Below are 17,472 nucleotides of genomic sequence, written 5' to 3'. Positions count from 1 at the left end.
GGTCATGCAGATTGGGACTGGAGTGGTGCCGAGGTGTTGACAAGCATAGTGGATAAAAATGGCATGTATGGCAGTACCAGCAGCCATAGTTTCAGTGTGTAATATGTTAAGTTGTGGATAGGCTAAGTTGAAGTAATAGGTATCCAGTTCAGATGTGAAGACTGAGCCTGATTCAGTATCCCAAACATAGGCCGGTAAACCATTCCATAATATAGGGGCCCTGTAGCATGATGCTTTGCCACCAAATGTCACATTATTTATATGTGGAACAACAAGAAAGGATGTTGTTTGACTTTGCAAAACGTCAGGGTTTGCCGGTCTCTGGATCCTGGTTCCAGCACCCACAGCTGCATCGTCAGACTGGGTACCCCTATACTGGTGGTGCAGTGAAGGAGATTGATCACATCCTTGTGGGCAGACACTAGAGGTTCCTACAGAACTGCAGGGTCTACTTAAGTAGCCAGTTGATGAATTCTGAGGACAAACTTGTTGCTACTGAGAGGGTTCAGCTTAGGTCCAGTAGGCTACCACGTACTAGGAGAATGAGGCTGGAACTGGCCAGACTCTGAGATTAGGCTGCTTCTAATGAGTTTGCATGCAGCTTGTCTGAGGAAATTACAGACTTTGGTGTGGCTGCTGAAGCTCACGTTATGTGGGAGATCTTCCGTGATAAGATCCTGAAGGTTGTGGAGGGCTGTGTTGGTGTTGCCAGTATTTCTAGAAGGAGGTGCTTTATCTCTCAGGGCACCCTGGATATTATATAGAGGAGTCGCAACACGCAGCTTGATGGCAACTCTGGTTTTTACTGGGAACTCAGATGGACAGCTGTGAGGGCACTGAGGGCAGATAAGGAGGCGTTTGGTAGACGAATCTGTTCGCAAGTGACACACCATCTGTGATCTGAGAATCCATGTCCTGCTTACAAAGGAATCGAAGCATTATGCAGATCCAAATCTGTTCCTCAGTGAGTCACAGTCAGAGTCATTTATTTAGACTTTTATTATACAGCATCACTTCATCCAACACCACTGAAAAGAATTATTGACTAGTAATACCAATGTCAAAAAACAAAACCGTCACACACCAGCATGTTTTATTCTATACGGACACTTTGCTACTCAGTGGTGCTTTATATTTTATGTTTCATGCAGAGATAAATGTTGTTAGTAGATCTTCTTTAATAACTAATTAATACTGTATTAATTAATCAAATCATACATCACTTTTTCCTGTTAGATATTTTTTATTTCTTTTTTGTATGATGTTAGACTGTTTACTTACTAGTTGTAACTAAAATAAAAATATTCTTGCAATTCTGAATGCTTTTCAAACTTGCTGCATTAATTAAATAACTATTAAGTATCTCATGGGGTGGCATGTTGGTGCAGCAGCTAGCACTGTTGCCTCATACCTCTGGGACCCGGTTTGAGTCTCCGCCTGGGTTACATGCGTGTGGAGTTTGCATGTCCTCCCCATGTTGTCATGGAGTTTCCTCCAGGTACTCCGGTTTCCCCCCACAAGACAAACTGAAGTTAATTGGAGTTACTGAGTTGCCCTAAACGTACATTTAACGTACCCTATTAGAGCTGGACTCACTTGGCTTCACAATCTCTAGTTTAATGTGGTAGATCATATTATTACATTATGTCACACAAATTCATACATTATCTAACTATATGTTGAGGTCAGTGGAGAACTTCTTGTACATGAACCCACACATGTACAGAGCCCCATGCAGCTTTTTACAACCAGCATAGGTCTAAACCCTCTCCTCTGAATGACTTTCGCTCTACACCAAAATCAAAACGAAGTTCTTCACCAAGATCAATTTTCCTCTGAGCTAAGAAAAGGATGACGTCCTGCTCTTTCCCGTCCATCTCCACGGTGTAGAGCCTGGGCCGAATGTTGGCTTTCTTCCTGGAATGATTAATTAGCCGTCCAAAAGTTTGCTTCTTGGGGTGGCACTCACATTGAGGTGTGTGTGCATCAATGCACATGTGATTATTTTTACTGTTCTTGAAGAAAAACATATACCCAGTCTGCTCCTCAGTTGTAGCCTGGTGGATCTGCCAGCCCTCTGTGGCTGTGACTACCCGCCCATGATAGTCACAGACCACCTCACCAGCCTGGAAATGCCGGGTCGTGCAGACGCCCTTGCCCTTCCCCACAATGTCCACCACCACCAGTCCCTTCCACTTTTGTGTGGTGATGAGCTTCTGGATGCGCCTCAAGTCCATCGCCGTCTTGACAGATCCGGTGGGCTTCCAGTCTTTTAGGATCCTGGCAGCGCTGGGGACGTTGCTCTTCCAACCCTGCTTTTTTATCCAAGCGTTGACCCTCGACTCTATGGGTTCCCGTCTGCCAAAGTGTGCTGTCAAAAGCAAATGAAATTGGTTGGTTAGTCAAGAAGACCATGTGAATCGTGTACATAGGATAGTTTCTCAGTAAAAAGGTCATTAATTAGTGTCAATAACAATACTCAACAGAGGACATGCTTCACGCGCAGTTTCATCTGGGCCTTCAGCCAGCGCTCGTAAAGCTGCCTCTGGAACTGGCCTGACGTCTGTGAACGAACGGTCCTGTCTGGCACGTCTCCATCCAGGGTCACCGGATGAGTCTGTAGAAGCCGGTCATATGCTGCCTGGACGTCGCTCCCTTGGTTTGATCCGGGGGCAGCACTCCGCACAGCGCCACGGGTAGCACGGATGGTTCCCTCTTCTGCAGAGGAGGCACTGAAATACAAACAGTTTAAGATTAGTGTTCAGTTATGAGGGCTTTGATTGTGTGTGTTGAAAGTCCGACAGCAAACATAAATCATGCTTACCTTAAGTCACCTGCCAGCTTGCTCAGCAGCTTACTGGCTGCCACCACATCTTGAGCCGTCGCAGCAGAATGACTGAGATAATCAGCCACCAAAGTCTTTTCAGAGTCTGTCATGTTCTTGGAACCTCTCATCTCCCCCCTGCTGATTGGTGGTTCTTTTGCTCCAATTGGAGGCCAGGAGCTGCGGACGCACGTGACTGAAGTAGGTTTGAAACCACTGTCGACAGAGGAAAAACATGAACAAGGATTTAATTTTGAAAAGGTGCTGTTTGGCTCGGGCAGGAAATATGAAATAAGTCTGGACCAATTTGAACAACTTACCTTCTCCTCCTCAGAGGATAGGGCAAACGCAGCCACTCGTCGTGTGGACGATCTGTGCTCCTTTACCCCAATGACCGTGTAGCCCGACTCCTCTCTGGTCCTCTTCATCCACTCCTGGACCTGCACAAAACAAGGACGTCACACTGGTTAATAAGGGTAATGGCAAAAGTGACAGTGACAGACAAAGAAGAGTACAGTACTTACAGTCATGTGCTCCACCACGCCTGCTTGCTGGAGATGCTTCAGGATGACAATGGCCTCCAGGTAGTAGAGCAGGAGGCAGCACTCTTTCAACTCCAGGGGTGTTTCTTCTGGATAAACCTTACCGACGATCGCCAAGAAGTCGTGCTTGGCAGCCCTCAGCACGGCCCAGCAATCTTCTGGATTCAGATGGTTCTTCTCTGTCAGAATGGCATGCCTATACAAAAATCAATTATTCTCAATCCTGATTTATACAGTCCACATTTTAAAATGCGAGTAACACAGAGGAGACTATGGGCAGAATTTATAAGCAAATCACAATGTCAAATGAAAAATATAACAATTGAACTTACCCAGAGTGCGAATTACCCCTCCATAATTGGGGCTTACTGCCTTCATAACACTTCTATGACCATTATGGTCTGCTACCGCGTCAATACGAATAGCCGCCACCAGGATCTGTGTTACTAACATGTATGCAACACACGGTCATGGTCTGGACATGCGACACAATGAGAATCAATACAGAAGATCTCATTGTCCTCATCCCTGTCCAAAAGAACTTGGATTTGATAACTCCCAGGAATTATCCTAGGAGACGTATACTAGTAAAAGTAATAAGCCTATACATTTACAAACAGCCTGGTCTGGTCCAGCAGCCTGGTGTTATTCCTGCCCTCTCAGTCCCCCCAGCTCCAACAGCCTTCAGAAATAAATATTTGCCTATCAGGCTAATATCTGTATTGATGATATAGTAGTTCTTAAAGTACAGCCTAATTTCTAACTCACCTCTTGGTTCTGCGCTCTGTCCTGATCCTGCCATCTCCCTGCTGCCTGCACGCTGTCCTCATCCTGCCATCTTCCTGCTGCCTGCACGCTGTCCTCATCCTGCCATCTCCCTGCTGCCTGCTCACTGTCCTCATCCTGCCATCTTCCTGCTGCCTGCACGCTGTCCTCATCCTGCCATCTTCCTGCTGCCTGCACGCTGTCCTCATCCTGCCATCTCCCTGCTGCCTGCTCACTGTCCTCATCCTGCCATCTTCCTGCTGCCTGCACACTGTCCTCATCCTGCCATCTCCCTGCTGCCTGCACACTGTCCTCATCCTGCCATCTTCCTGCTGCCTGCACACTGTCCTCATCCTGCCATCTCCCTGCTGCCTGCTCACTGTCCTGCACACTGTCCTCATCCTGCCATCTTCCTGCTGCCTGCACACTGTCCTGCACACTGTCCTCATCCTGCCATCTTCCTGCTGCCTGCACACTGTCCTCATCCTGCCATCTCCCTGCTGCCTGCTCACTGTCCTGCACACTGTCCTCATCCTGCCATCTCCCTGCTGCCTGCTCACTGTCCTGCACACTGTCCTCATCCTGCCATCTCCCTGCTGCCTGCTCACTGTCCTGCATGCTGTCCTCATCCTGCCATCTCCCTGCTGCCTGCACACTGTCCTCATCCTGCCATCTCCCTGCTGCCTGCACACTGTCCTGATCCTGCCATCTCCCTGCTGCCTGCTCACTGTCCTGCATGCTGTCCTCATCCTGCCATCTTCCTGCTGCCTGCAGACTGTCCTGATCCTGCCATCTCCCTGCTGCCTGCACACTGTCCTGATCCTGCCATCTCCCTGCTGCCTGCACACTGTCCTGATCCTGCCATCTTCCTGCTGCCTGCTCACTGTCCTGATCCTGCCATCTTCCTGCTGCCTGCTCACTGTCCTGCATGCTGTCCTCATCCTGCCATCTTCCTGCTGCCTGCAGACTGTCCTCATCCTGCCATCTTCCTGCTGCCTGCACGCTGTCCTCATCCTGCCATCTCCCTGTTGCCTGCACACTGTCCTCATCCTGCCATCTCCCTGCTGCCTGCACACTGTCCTGATCCTGCCATCTCCCTGCTGCCTGCTCACTGTCCTGCATGCTGTCCTCATCCTGCCATCTTCCTGCTGCCTGCAGACTGTCCTGATCCTGCCATCTCCCTGCTGCCTGCACACTGTCCTGATCCTGCCATCTTCCTGCTGCCTGCTCACTGTCCTGATCCTGCCATCTTCCTGCTGCCTGCTCACTGTCCTGCATGCTGTCCTCATCCTGCCATCTTCCTGCTGCCTGCAGACTGTCCTCATCCTGCCATCTTCCTGCTGCCTGCACGCTGTCCTCATCCTGCCATCTTCCTGCTCCTGCGCCTCTCCTGCCTTCTGCTGACCACCATTTTCCTTAATTCATACACATTAAGTTTGCAAAACTGCGCCTATACTTTTAGTGTAATGTTCTGTAGCTACTTACTCTTCTTTTACCACCAAAAAACGTGTCTGATGTCTCCATCTTTCCTTGTCCTCATAGTGTGTCTGTGAATAAAATGTAATCTATATTTAACAAAACAGTATCTGGGCTATCAGATGAAGCTTCTAAAAATGTCTATAAATATGAAATTTTGGAATACAGAATCAATACCACTATTAAAATACCACTGTTAAAATTCAAATAATAGGGCTTATTATTTGCTAGCTAGTTTCTTTTACTTTGGCCCTATAGGTTTCACTTACAGTATAGTAATGTTTTTTCAGAGCATAACGTTAGACCTTGTTATGCGTTACCATTAGCCTAATAACAAACCACACAGGCTAAGTGGTGAATTAATTTCAGAAAGGGACAATTTATTCGTGATAAAATGAGAATGAAAACATAGGGAATTCATCTCCTTGGAAAATAACCATGATCGATTTTACCTCAACAAATAGGCCTGGTTTAAATAGAGAACTTAGCTCATCTTGCTAGTTAACGTAACTAAAGTTGACTGTACCGGTGTTCTGTCGAGTTGAGCTACTTTGTCGAGGTAAGCAATGGTTAGGGCTATCGATTAGCACTACGGTAGTTTACCTCGACAAAGTAGCTCAACTCGACAGAACACCGGCCTCAGAAGGACAATGGTAAGTAATTCAACTTATAAAGATGTCAGCTTGCATTAGTAGATGAAACACTTAAACGAATAAATGAAGGTTGTAAAAACACATTTTCAACAGGATAGACTTCTGTTGGCTACTTACATTTACCAACACACGACAAACAGTACCATGACAGACAAAAACAATGAACAGGTCAATCAATGAGAATGGATGACGCAACCGATTGGCTGCTTCTAGAGCCGAGGTGGGTAAAATAGTACGGTCCACATTAGGGGTGTCTGAAATAGTTTTACATAAACTTTTCCTACCAGGTGAGATTATCTTTTTTTTTTTTTACAACAAAAGAAAAATGTTAAGACCCCCCCCCCAAACTGCTATTTTTGTCTGTTTGGGGAGGTCTGGGATTTGATCGGGGGGTACAGTACCTCCTGTAATTCGAACCATAAACAAGACCCTGAGATACTTAAACTCTTCCACTTGGGGGAGGACCCCATCTCCGACCCGGAGAGACCATTCTACCCTTTACTGTGGTAGAAATATTATAAATCAAGCACTTAGAATAAAAGTCTGGACGTCTTAGTTTGGTGAGTAAAGAAAATCTCTTTTATTTCAGCAAGTTCAGCAAAGTGCTCCCTTCACACTCTGGTCCTTGGTACCAAGTCACCCCCGGCACACAGAGCAACCAGTAGATAAACCATAATTCCCAGGACTTCTAAGTCCTGATTGGTCATGAAACATCAACAAACTAAGCTGAAACGTATAACAAACACAATTCTCCTGTTCCATTGGTTCACCTTGGTAGCAAGGTAAAGTTCACCCATTGTACGCAACTTACTGGAGACAGCCTCGGCTTCTAGACTCTACATGAGATATGTATATAGATATTAATTATATGACATTGAATCACTGTTAATGTTTGGGTGTTCCATTGATTAATGATTAACACACTGACGTATTGTCCCTGAATTGCTGAAAATACATGGTTAACATATGATTAGTATGATTAACATAAGTATGATTAACATGATGCGATCAATTGCGTAACATATTATATTGACTACTACAACTACTTTAATAAGCTATAACTCTTTGTGCACCAGTTGGGGCGGCTTCGAGTCTCTTCCTGCAAGTGGTTTCTCCCCCCCTTTGCTCCACTGTCTGCCTCTCCAAGGTCCGAGCTTCTGCGGAGCCAACTGCAGGCAGCTGTCACAAAGCGAGGTCACACAGTATTCAAAATAATCTCTTCTGGCCTAAGGCCAAAGACATAACAGACCCAATATGCCTCCCCTCCCGGGCCTACTAATGTCCAATTTTACTTCCACATTACGAGAGCCCAACCTTCACTGGGAACACGTCAGACTTATTACCAGCAATGCGGACCAAGCATCTGCTCCATTCAAACAGGGACCGAATCGTCCACCATAGTGGACCATGAACCACATACTCCTAAAGCACCTCCCACAGGGCACCTCGGGGAACCCGGTCGTAAGCCTTTTCCACGTCCACAAAACACATGTAGACTGGACAGGCAAACTCCCATTTGCCTCTCCTGGAGCCGACACCTTATCGTGGTGGAGGGCTTTGCGTGTTCCAGTGATCCCAGGAGCTAAGTTGCCTGGGGTTTTATGCCCCTGGTAGGGTCACCCAAGGCAAACAGGTCCTGGGTGAGGAACCAGACGAAGTGCGGCTCACAAGATCCCTAATGATGAGAAAAATATTGGATCCTCGGCTTCCCTTGCCTGGACGCGGGCCACCGGGCCCCCCCCCCCCTGGAGCCAGGCCTGGGGGTGGGGCTTGATGGCGAGCGTCTGGTGGCCAGGCCTGCACCCATTGGGCCTGGTCGGGCACAGCCTGAACAAGGCATGTGGGCTCACCACCTGTAGGAGGGGCCATAGGGGTCGGGTGCGATGTGAGTTGGGCAGTGGCCAGAGGCGGGGACCTCGATGGTCTGATCCTCGGCTGCAGAAGCTAGCTCTAGGGACATGGAATGTCACCTCTCTGACAAGGAAGGAGCCTGAGCTGGTGCGCGAGGTTGTGAAGTTGCACAGAAGTCCAGTAACAGAACACCACTCGGGTTCAGATCAGGGAGGCCGTTCCTCCCAATCACCCCTTTCCAGGCCACACTGTCATTGCCCACGTGAGCATTGAAGTCCCCCAGCAAAACGATGGAATTCCCTCGTGGCACGCCAACCAGCAAACCACTGAGGGAGTTCAAGAAAGCCGGGTGCTCTGAACTGTCATTCGGCGCATAAGCGCAGATGACAGTCAGAGACCTATCCCCGACCCGAAGGCGCAGGGAGACAGCCCTCTCGTTCACCGGGGTTAACTCCGTTGTTAATGCACCCAGCTGTGGGGCCACCAGTAGCCCCACCCCCGCCCAGTGCCGCTCACCCGCAACTCCAGAAGAAAAGAGCGTCCAGCCCCTCTCCTGGAGATTGGTTCCAGAACCCACGCTATGCGTTGAGGTGCGCCCGACTATATCTAGTCGGTGTCTCTCAACCTCACGTACAAGCTCAGGCTCCTTCCCCACCAAAGAGGTGACATTCCATGTCCCGAAAGCCAGTTTTGTCCGCCGGGGATCGGACCGCCACGGTCATTGTAAATATTTCAGATTTTTTACATTTAACTGTTGTAAAATGTTCCTAAAATTTTGGTGTATTGCTCTTCATCCAATGGGACTTCCAAAATAAGTCGTTAATACATTTATTTGATTCATTCTGCTGTTTGTAACCTGCTGTTTACGTGATCTCAGCCTAATTGTTGTGTTCCCAGACTATTGGGGGATGGATAGCCCTGCATGTGCATCGCAGAGAGGTGCGATAACATCTGAGGAATGCTGCTCACGTCTGCGCCGTCTCTCTATCAGAAAGTTTATGTTTAACTTGCAATAATTTTGTTTCTATGTGTGGGGATCTGAAGGGACTGGCAGGAGTAGTCACATGGTACTGGTAATTACACCATATTGGTAACCACATGATCTACCAGGAATGTATAAAAGGCCGCCAAGGTAGAATCTCATCCTCTTGCTACTGGGTTACTGCTGGACATGGGGTGGGTTTGTCTTCCCTGTGGGTAAGGAAAGGGGGAGAGGGTTGTGAGAATTTGAATGTTTATGTGTGATTTTAATTTTACCAGGGTGATTACTAGCAGCGTGTAACTCTTCATGGAGGACACAGAGGTGACTGTTTGGAGTTTTATCATTTGAAGTGATCTCCAACGAGCTGCTGGGCTACAGACATTGAGGCTCTGGTAACTTGGGTTATATTGGGGGATTTAGCAAGGTCTGTGTTTCTTTGTTGATTATGTTTCTTTGTATCTGTAGCATTGGAACGCATCTTCTTGGTCTTACTGTGCTGAGAGGGCATTAAGCATTCCTGCAAAGGACCAGACCAGCCACTGTTTTATGGTTATTGAACAGGGTTTTTTTGGGTTTCTTTTATTAGTTGCCCTGGTTGCTGCTATGGGCTAAGCTGTAAGGTAGTAACGCAGCATTGTATATTGGGTGGTGGATACCGGTTGCTCCCCTCCCCCTGTGTTTGTATCTGAGATCTGTCTGTACAGGGCCAGATCCGCACGGGCTTTTGCTCTTCGCTGTTGGGCGCCACACTGAGGGGGCACTGTATTAGTGGATGTCTGAAGTCTCACGTTGAGCCGCATATTGCAGTGGTATTTGTTGTGTGTAGTGCTTGTTGTGTTGCATGTTGTGTGGTGTTGGGTTTTGTCTTTTTGTCACTAGGCTTCCTGAGCTGAGAGCTGCGCGTGCTGATCTGACCTTATTATCTGGAGGAGAGTCCGCTGGCCACCCCTAGCAGCATTTTTATTTGTTTAATGATTTTAGTTCTGTGTAATAAAGTGGATTGGGTTTTAATTTCCTATGCCTCTTTGTTATTGCCCCTTTGCAGGGGGGGGGTTAAAACCTAGCCACATTGCAGGCATGAACAGTAGGGGTTCCTCCTGCCCTTATTAGGAGGTGGCGTAGTCAGAGTAGTGTGGGCATCCGGTGCTTGGGGTACCACATATGGAAACCACCTAAAAATTTAATTAGCCAAAAAGTATGAAGAAATGTTTTGACACTATTCAATGAATGAGAACGAGAATTGATTGTCAGGGTGGGACAGATTTGAAGCTAGTCCAATCAGACGCAGTATCTATAGCTTGTGCTTTTTGTATGTGCGCATGATTGGACATTGTTGATCTAACCGCCTTCAAGCCCGTAAGTCATGTTTCTGTCTGTCTAAGGGAAACCGCACAGTTCTGTCTGTGAAGTCTGTCTGTAAATCCTTATGCCATATTGTCTTTGCTAGGCAGTATTACAGTAATGTGTAATACCATAGTGTTTGGGGTAAATATGTGTTTTTGAAGCATTGGAGGATGTAAATCTATTCTAATAGACCCTGAAAATAAAGTTTTCAACAGTGAAAATGAGCATAACAATGGACTTTTAAGCATAATGTAGGGCTGGACGATTTATCGATTTCAAATCGGAATCGCGATTTGAAACAACGCGATTAGCAAGTCGCAAAAATTGCGATTTAGGATATACATTATACAGCACGTCGGACCCAGGGTTTAAAACTGCTGTGAGAATAGTTTTACAAATTCATGCTGTGCTCCCTGTGTGACTCAGTCATTCTCACCAATCACAGGCGCCATGCTTCTCGCGTGCCGTTCATGCTCACCAATCAGAAGTGGCCCAAGAAGGCGTATAGGCCCACAAACAGCGAACACGTGAAACCCAAGGAAAATGTTACTTTCGCGGTGCGGAGAAAGTGAATTGCCTTCCTATTTCATGGTCCGAGATTGTTTCAGAAAGGTCCTATCATCAATAGAACCGGCGAGCTCCTTTTAAACACCAGCTGCAATATTCTTCAGCGTATCATACCTTTGGTTTTTGTTAATAGGCAATAGCATTAGTATACCGCTAACCCATCAAAACAATGAGACAGTCAGGAGTCGGTGACCTCCAAAAAAGCCATAAAACCCACAATACAGTCGTGTTTGTCATATGTTTTTGTGCTTATTAAATTTAAGTGTTTCCAACACAATAATAAAACAAAAGTCTACCTTTAGCATAAATACTAAAAGAATAGATCGCTTTAATCGCTATTACAGTTGGGTATGGGCACGCGGTCTTATTTAGAAAACATGCAAAAAGAGACGCGAATAATGTTTAATTATATTTAATTAATTGTATTTGTCCGAATTAAAAAGCAAAGGAATGATGAGCTGCTTCAGTCGAAAACTGCATTTTACTTCTCATTTAAAATAAAATGCAGGGTTGGCAACTTTGGTCAGCTGCATGGAGTGAGATTTTCTGTTCTCTGTTCTGCACACACATTTACATGTATGTAAGTTTTATTACCTTGTAAATAGTCTGTAGAGTTTGCAAACTGCCGTAACGTTTTTGATGTGAGTTGAGCTACTTTGCCGAGGTAAGCTACCGTAGTGCTAATCGATAGCTCTAACCACGTTAGCTCTAACGTTAGTTACGTTAACTAGCAAGATAAGCTAAGTTCTCTATTTAAACTAGGCTTATTTGGTGAGGTAAAATCGATCATGGTCATTTTCCAAGGAGATGAACTCCCTATGTTTTTGTAACCCACATGGTATTTGGAAATTGATTTTATTTTATTTTAATTTTTTTTCTTGGTTCTGTTTTAGTAGGAGTCGGACATGTGTGTTTATATGTAGACATTTTTTTATATATGTAACTATGTGTGTACTTTTATATTCTTTAAACAAATTTTGCCATTTTTTTGTCTAGTTGTTTTTTTTTAGCTTACCTGGCAATTGCACTTGTTTTAAGTGAAGGAGGCATATTGTTGGTACTATCGCACCAACTCAGAGCAACGTATGCTCCGCGTCATTACGCTCTGCGTAGGTTGGCGAACTGTTTTACAAGTCGCCTTGAGCGAGCGGGGTATAGACAGAGCTGAGTGTTGCTGCCGACATTTGTGGCGCCTATAATATCTCACTATCAAAAATCTGCCTCTCTTGCCAGGTAAGCAGGTGTTATGTCAGATTAGGGGTTTTCTTTGTTTTAAGTATATATGTTAACTTATGTACTCGACCATGTGCACCAGACAGCATGGTGTAATATGATTTTTTTAAATTTCTGCATCATTACGCTCTGCGTAGGTTGGCGAACTGTTTTACAAGTCGCCTTGAGCGAGCGGGGTATAGACAGAGCTGAGTGTTGCTGCCGACATTTGTGGCGCCTATAATATCTCGCTATCAAAAATCTGCCTCTCTTGCCAGTCTCCTTTGCCAGGACGAGCGGCCGAGGAAAAACAACTACGTCGCCATTTCGCCGATCCCTTCCCGCCGAAGGACACCAAGAGCGCCAGTCTCCATTTTTTTTTCTCTCTCGGACGGGACAGTGAGCAGCTGGCCAGAATTTTTTTTTTTATGTTTCACACTTGGATGCCCAGTGAAGATTATAAATATATATGTATATTTTTGATTTATCGAATACATTTTTTTCTTTGGACTCTATTGAAATAATATACACTTTTATTATTGGTTTATATACTGGGATTTTATGTTAAATTGACTGGCTAGTTGAAATGTTATATAAAATGGCTTTGAAGTAAGGCATATCGTGTCCACATCACATTTCTTTCAAAACCCCAGTGATTGGACTCAGACTATATAACGAGATTGAAGGACCTGGTACCCTACCCCTGTTTTATATATATATTTTGGTTCAATAGAATTAGGGGTTACATTTTCATTCTCATTTTATTTAAAATAAATTGTGCCTTTCTGAAATTAATTCGCCATTTAGCCTTTGTGGTTTGTTATTAGGCTAATGGTAACGCATAAGAAGGTCTAACGTTATGCTTTGAAAAAACATTACTATAAGTGAAACCTATAGGGGCAACGTAAAAAAACTAGCTAGCAAATAATAAGCTCTATTATTTGAATTTTAGTGGTATTGATTTTGCATTCCACAATTTCATATTTATAGACATTTTTAGAAGCTTCATCTGACCAGCCCAGATACTGTTTTGTTAAATATAGATTAGATTTTATTCACAGACACACTCTGAGGACAAGGAAAGATGGAGACATCAGACACTTTTTTGGTGGTAAAAGAAGAGTAAGTAGGAAATATTAGTGTTAAGTACGGAAGCACATTGCATTCACAAAAGAAAAAAAAACACGGGACTTATGTCATAATTATAACTTAATATCTCATAATTATGACATCCTGATCTCATAATTATGACATATCTCATAATTATGACATCCTGATCTCATAATTATGACTTACTATCTCATAATTATGACATCCTCATCTCATAATTATGACTTAATATCTCATAATTATGAGATAATATCTCATAATTATGACTTACTAACTCATAATTATGACTTACTATCTCATAATTATGACATCCTGATCTCATAATTATGACTTAATATCTCATAATTATGACATCCTGATCTCATAATTATGACTTACTAACTCATAATTATGACTTAATATCTCATAATTATGACTTATCACATATGATTATTGGGGTTAGGTCATTGCTTCTGAGAAGACAGGGACAATGGAGCAAATATTGCCAAATTTAATTTGCTTTTATTTCTTTCTTGGATTGAGACACTGGGAGATATTAATGTCATTGAGTAATTTGGATGATATTATCATTAGTATGTCAACACTGCGCAGGTATCTAAAGTGCTTAGGACTGTTCAGGAGGAAAGCACATTCTGACCTTCTCGAAGTGGCTCTCTTCCTTCAGGAGCAGCTAAACCAATATGGAATGCTTCATGGATACAAAATCATGCATTTGAAATGCATCCAAGCTGGCTTTGTGGTATCTCAGAGAACTGTCAGGCACTTGCTTAAAATTCTGGATCCTTGCGGAGTTCACCTGAGGCGCCGAAATCGTCTAAGACGACGTCTTTACAGAAACCCAGGCCCCAACTTTTTGTGGCACCTAGATTCCTACGATAAACCATATGGAATATGTATTAATGGCTCAATTGATGGGTTTTCACGCATGATCATATGGCTCCATGCTTACTCCACAAATAGCAATCCGAAAGTTATTGCTGGTTATTTCATTGATGAAGTAGAAAATAGGAAGGGCACTGCTACACGAATCAGGGCAGACTTGGGAACAGAAAACTGTTTAGTCGAACAGATGCAGTTATTTTTAAGAGGTAACCATGATGATGTGTTTTCAGAGAGATGCTACATTACTGGCTCAAGTAATCATAACCAAAGGATTGAACAGTGGTGGGGATTTTTAAGAAAACAGCATACACAGTACTGGATGAATGTCTTCCAAGATTTAAAGGACATGGATTACTTCTCAGGGGACTTCCTTGACACAAATCTAATACAGTTTACATGTCTGGAAATAATTGAGGTAAGACTTCTTTATTTTTATTTTAATTAAGAAAACTTCTTGAATACATAACAGTGTGTTTTATGGGATGGCACTGTGGCTTAGTGGTTAGCACTGTCACTTTGCACTTCCAGGGGTGATGGTTCAATTCCCACCGCAGTTTTGTGTCCATGGAGGTTGCATGTTCTCCCCGTGCTTGGTGGGTTTCCTCCAGGTGCTCCGATTTCTTCCCACAGTCCAAAGACATGCATATTAGGCTAATTGGCATTCCCAAAGTACCTGTAGTGTGTTAATGAGCATGTGAATGTATATTGTCACGCCCCGCTCCGTCCGCTCCCGATGTGTGCCACGCCCACCTCGTTACCTCGTGTTCAGCCCTAATTGTGATTGCCTGTGTCCTGTTAAGTCTAGCTTGTCTTTTGTATTTAGTCCTCGTCTGAGTCAGTCTTCCCCAGACTCGTCATTGTATTGTCCGTAGATGTCCGGCTCCCGTCCAATAAAACCACGTTTACCTGAAGTCCTGGCTGCAACTCGCCTGTTTTCTGGCTCGCCTGACCCCGAACGTGACAGAATGACGAGTCTCCGCAACAAGCTCAGCGCGACCGGGGAAGTCCTCCCCATGGAGGACGAGGTGATTCAATGGACAAACCAGCTGGATCACCACCCGGATCCCGTAGCCCACCGGCTGATAGAGGGCTGTTGGGAGCTCCTAAATAGGAGGTTCCGGACCGGCGAGGAACAGCTGCTCCAGCAGGTGAACGAAAACCTGCAGCAGCTGAGGGAGAGAGCGGCTGTTTGGCTACCCCACCCGGGGTATGCCACCCGGGAACCGCCCCCCGACTCGCTGCCAGCCCCCTTCCCGGTCACAAAAAGGGCTGGTAATGAGACGCGCAACCCTGAGCTTCACGCGGCTACGGCCGCTCAGCTTCCCCGCCACGGGGAGCTGCCCTGGGTCCCAGAGGGCTCCGCTCTCCCCCACTCCAAAAAGAGAGGCCGGAGAAAAGGGAGGAAAACCCAGCCGGCGACGCTCTTCTTGGGAGCGTGCTCCCTTCTCCCCGCCTCGGAGAACCTGCCTCCTTCAGAGGCTGGGGAGGACCGACCAGAGCGCTGTCCCGGAAGAGGGATCAGCGCCGTGAGGGACCCTATTCCACGGGTCTGGAGAGCCCTTAAAGGGACAGCGCCTACGCGCTCAGCACCCCTCCTTCCTGCACCGGACCTGTCCGATCCGAATCTGCCTGCTGCTGCTGCCGATCTGCCCGCGGCTGCGCTGCCTGCTGCTGCCGCCGCTCTGCCCGCGGCACCGCCTGCTGCTGCTGCCGCCGCTCTGCCCGCGGCACCGCCTGCTGCTGCTGCCGCCGCTCTGCCCGCGGCACCGCCTGCTGCAGCTGCCGCCGCTCTGCCCACGGCACCGCCTGCTGCAGCTTCCGCCGTTCTGCCTGACCCGCCTAACCCACCTGACCCGCCTAACCCACCTGACCCGCCTGTCCTGCCTGCTCTGCCTGCAGCTGCCACCACTCAGGCTGCGGCGCCCGCTGCGGCGGCCCCTGCTGGCCGCGTGATGGCGGCGCCCGCGGCGGTGCCCCCTGCTGGCCGCATGAGGGCGGCGCCCGTCCTGCCGGCTCCTGAACTGCCTGTCTCGCCTGTCCTGCCGGCTCCTGAACTGCCTGTCTCGCCTGTCCTGCCGGCTCCTGAACTGCCTGTCTCGCCTGTCCTGCCGGCTCCTGAACTGCCTGTCTCGCCTGTCCTGCCGGCTCCTGAACTGCCTGTCCCGCCTGTCCTGCCGGCTCCTGAACTGCCTGTGGTGGCCGCGGTGGCGCCCCCTGCTGGCCGTGTGATGGCGGCGCCCGCTGTGGCGCTCCCCGCTGGTCGCGTGCTGGCGGAACCCGCCGAGGTGCCCCCTGCTGGCCACCTGCCCGCGGCCCCACCTGAGGCCGCCTCTCCCGTCCTGCCCGCGGCCATGCCTGAGGCCGCCTCTCCCGTCCTGCCCGCGGCCATGCCTGAGGCCGCCTCTCCCGTCCTGCCCGCGGCACTGGCTGCTCCGCCCGCGGCTCTGACTGCCCCGCCTGCGGCCACGCCCGAGGCTCTGGCTGCCCCGCTGGTTGCCTCCCTCCTGACTCCCGCGCCCTTACCCCGGCAAGGCCGATGCCCCCCAGGACCCCGCCTGTCAGTGTCCCGAAAGGGACGGGGCCATAAGCGTGGGGCCCGGTTCCCGCCCGCCCTGCCCCCTGGCTCGCCCTCGCTCGCCTTGGCTGGGGCTCCGGGGCCGCCTGCGGTTCCTCCGGCTCGGGGTCGGCGGTCGCCTTCGGGTCCCCCCTGGATCCGCGGTGCCGGTCCTCGGTCGCGCCTCCAGCTCCATGTCGGTCGCCTCCAGGCCCCCCTGCTCCGGCTGGGCGTCGGACGGCGCCTTCCCCGGCTTCGGCTGCGCCTCCGCCTGCCGCGGCTTCCCCCTCCTGCCTGCCTTCACTGGTGTTCCCTCCTGCTCCCTCCGTGTCCCCTCCGTCACTCCCTCGTCCCGTTCCCTTGGCCCCTGGGTGGTCCCCTCCTGCTCCCTCCTCCCTCTCCCCTGCGGCCCTTCCGGCCGCTGGCCGTCGCCCGCTTGGGCTCCCTCGTGCTCCCCTTCTTCCTCCTCCCTTTCCTTTGGTCCCGCCTGTTTCTGCTCCTCGTCCTTTTGTTCCTCCTCCGTTCACTCCTGGCCCTTTTGTTCCGCCTTTCTCCCCTTCTGTGTCTCCCTTCCAGGTCTGTCTGTCCGCTTTCCCTGTTCTTTGTCGGGTTCTGTCCTTCGTCTCGTCCCTGTTCCTGTTTTGTGTCTCTGTCTTGTTCCCTGTTTTTGGTTGATGTTTTGCTTTGTCTTCCAGGTCCTGTTCCCCGGT

At 48.0% G+C, this 17,472-nt stretch overlaps 1 long non-coding RNA gene across 2 annotated transcripts in view; it reads left to right on the top strand.

Moving 5' to 3' along the window:
• LOC140582834 (uncharacterized) overlaps positions 1-17,472 on the top strand; it is a 137,630-nt gene that overhangs the window by 51,960 nt on the left and 68,198 nt on the right. The gene's annotated exons all lie outside the window — the stretch shown is intronic.

Source organism: Paramormyrops kingsleyae, chromosome 25 (assembly GCF_048594095.1).
Source record: "Paramormyrops kingsleyae isolate MSU_618 chromosome 25, PKINGS_0.4, whole genome shotgun sequence".
NCBI classification, from domain to species: domain Eukaryota; kingdom Metazoa; phylum Chordata; class Actinopteri; order Osteoglossiformes; family Mormyridae; genus Paramormyrops; species Paramormyrops kingsleyae.
The sequence above is the reverse complement of the archived record's forward strand: the minus strand, read 5'-3'. Positions and strand labels throughout refer to the sequence as shown.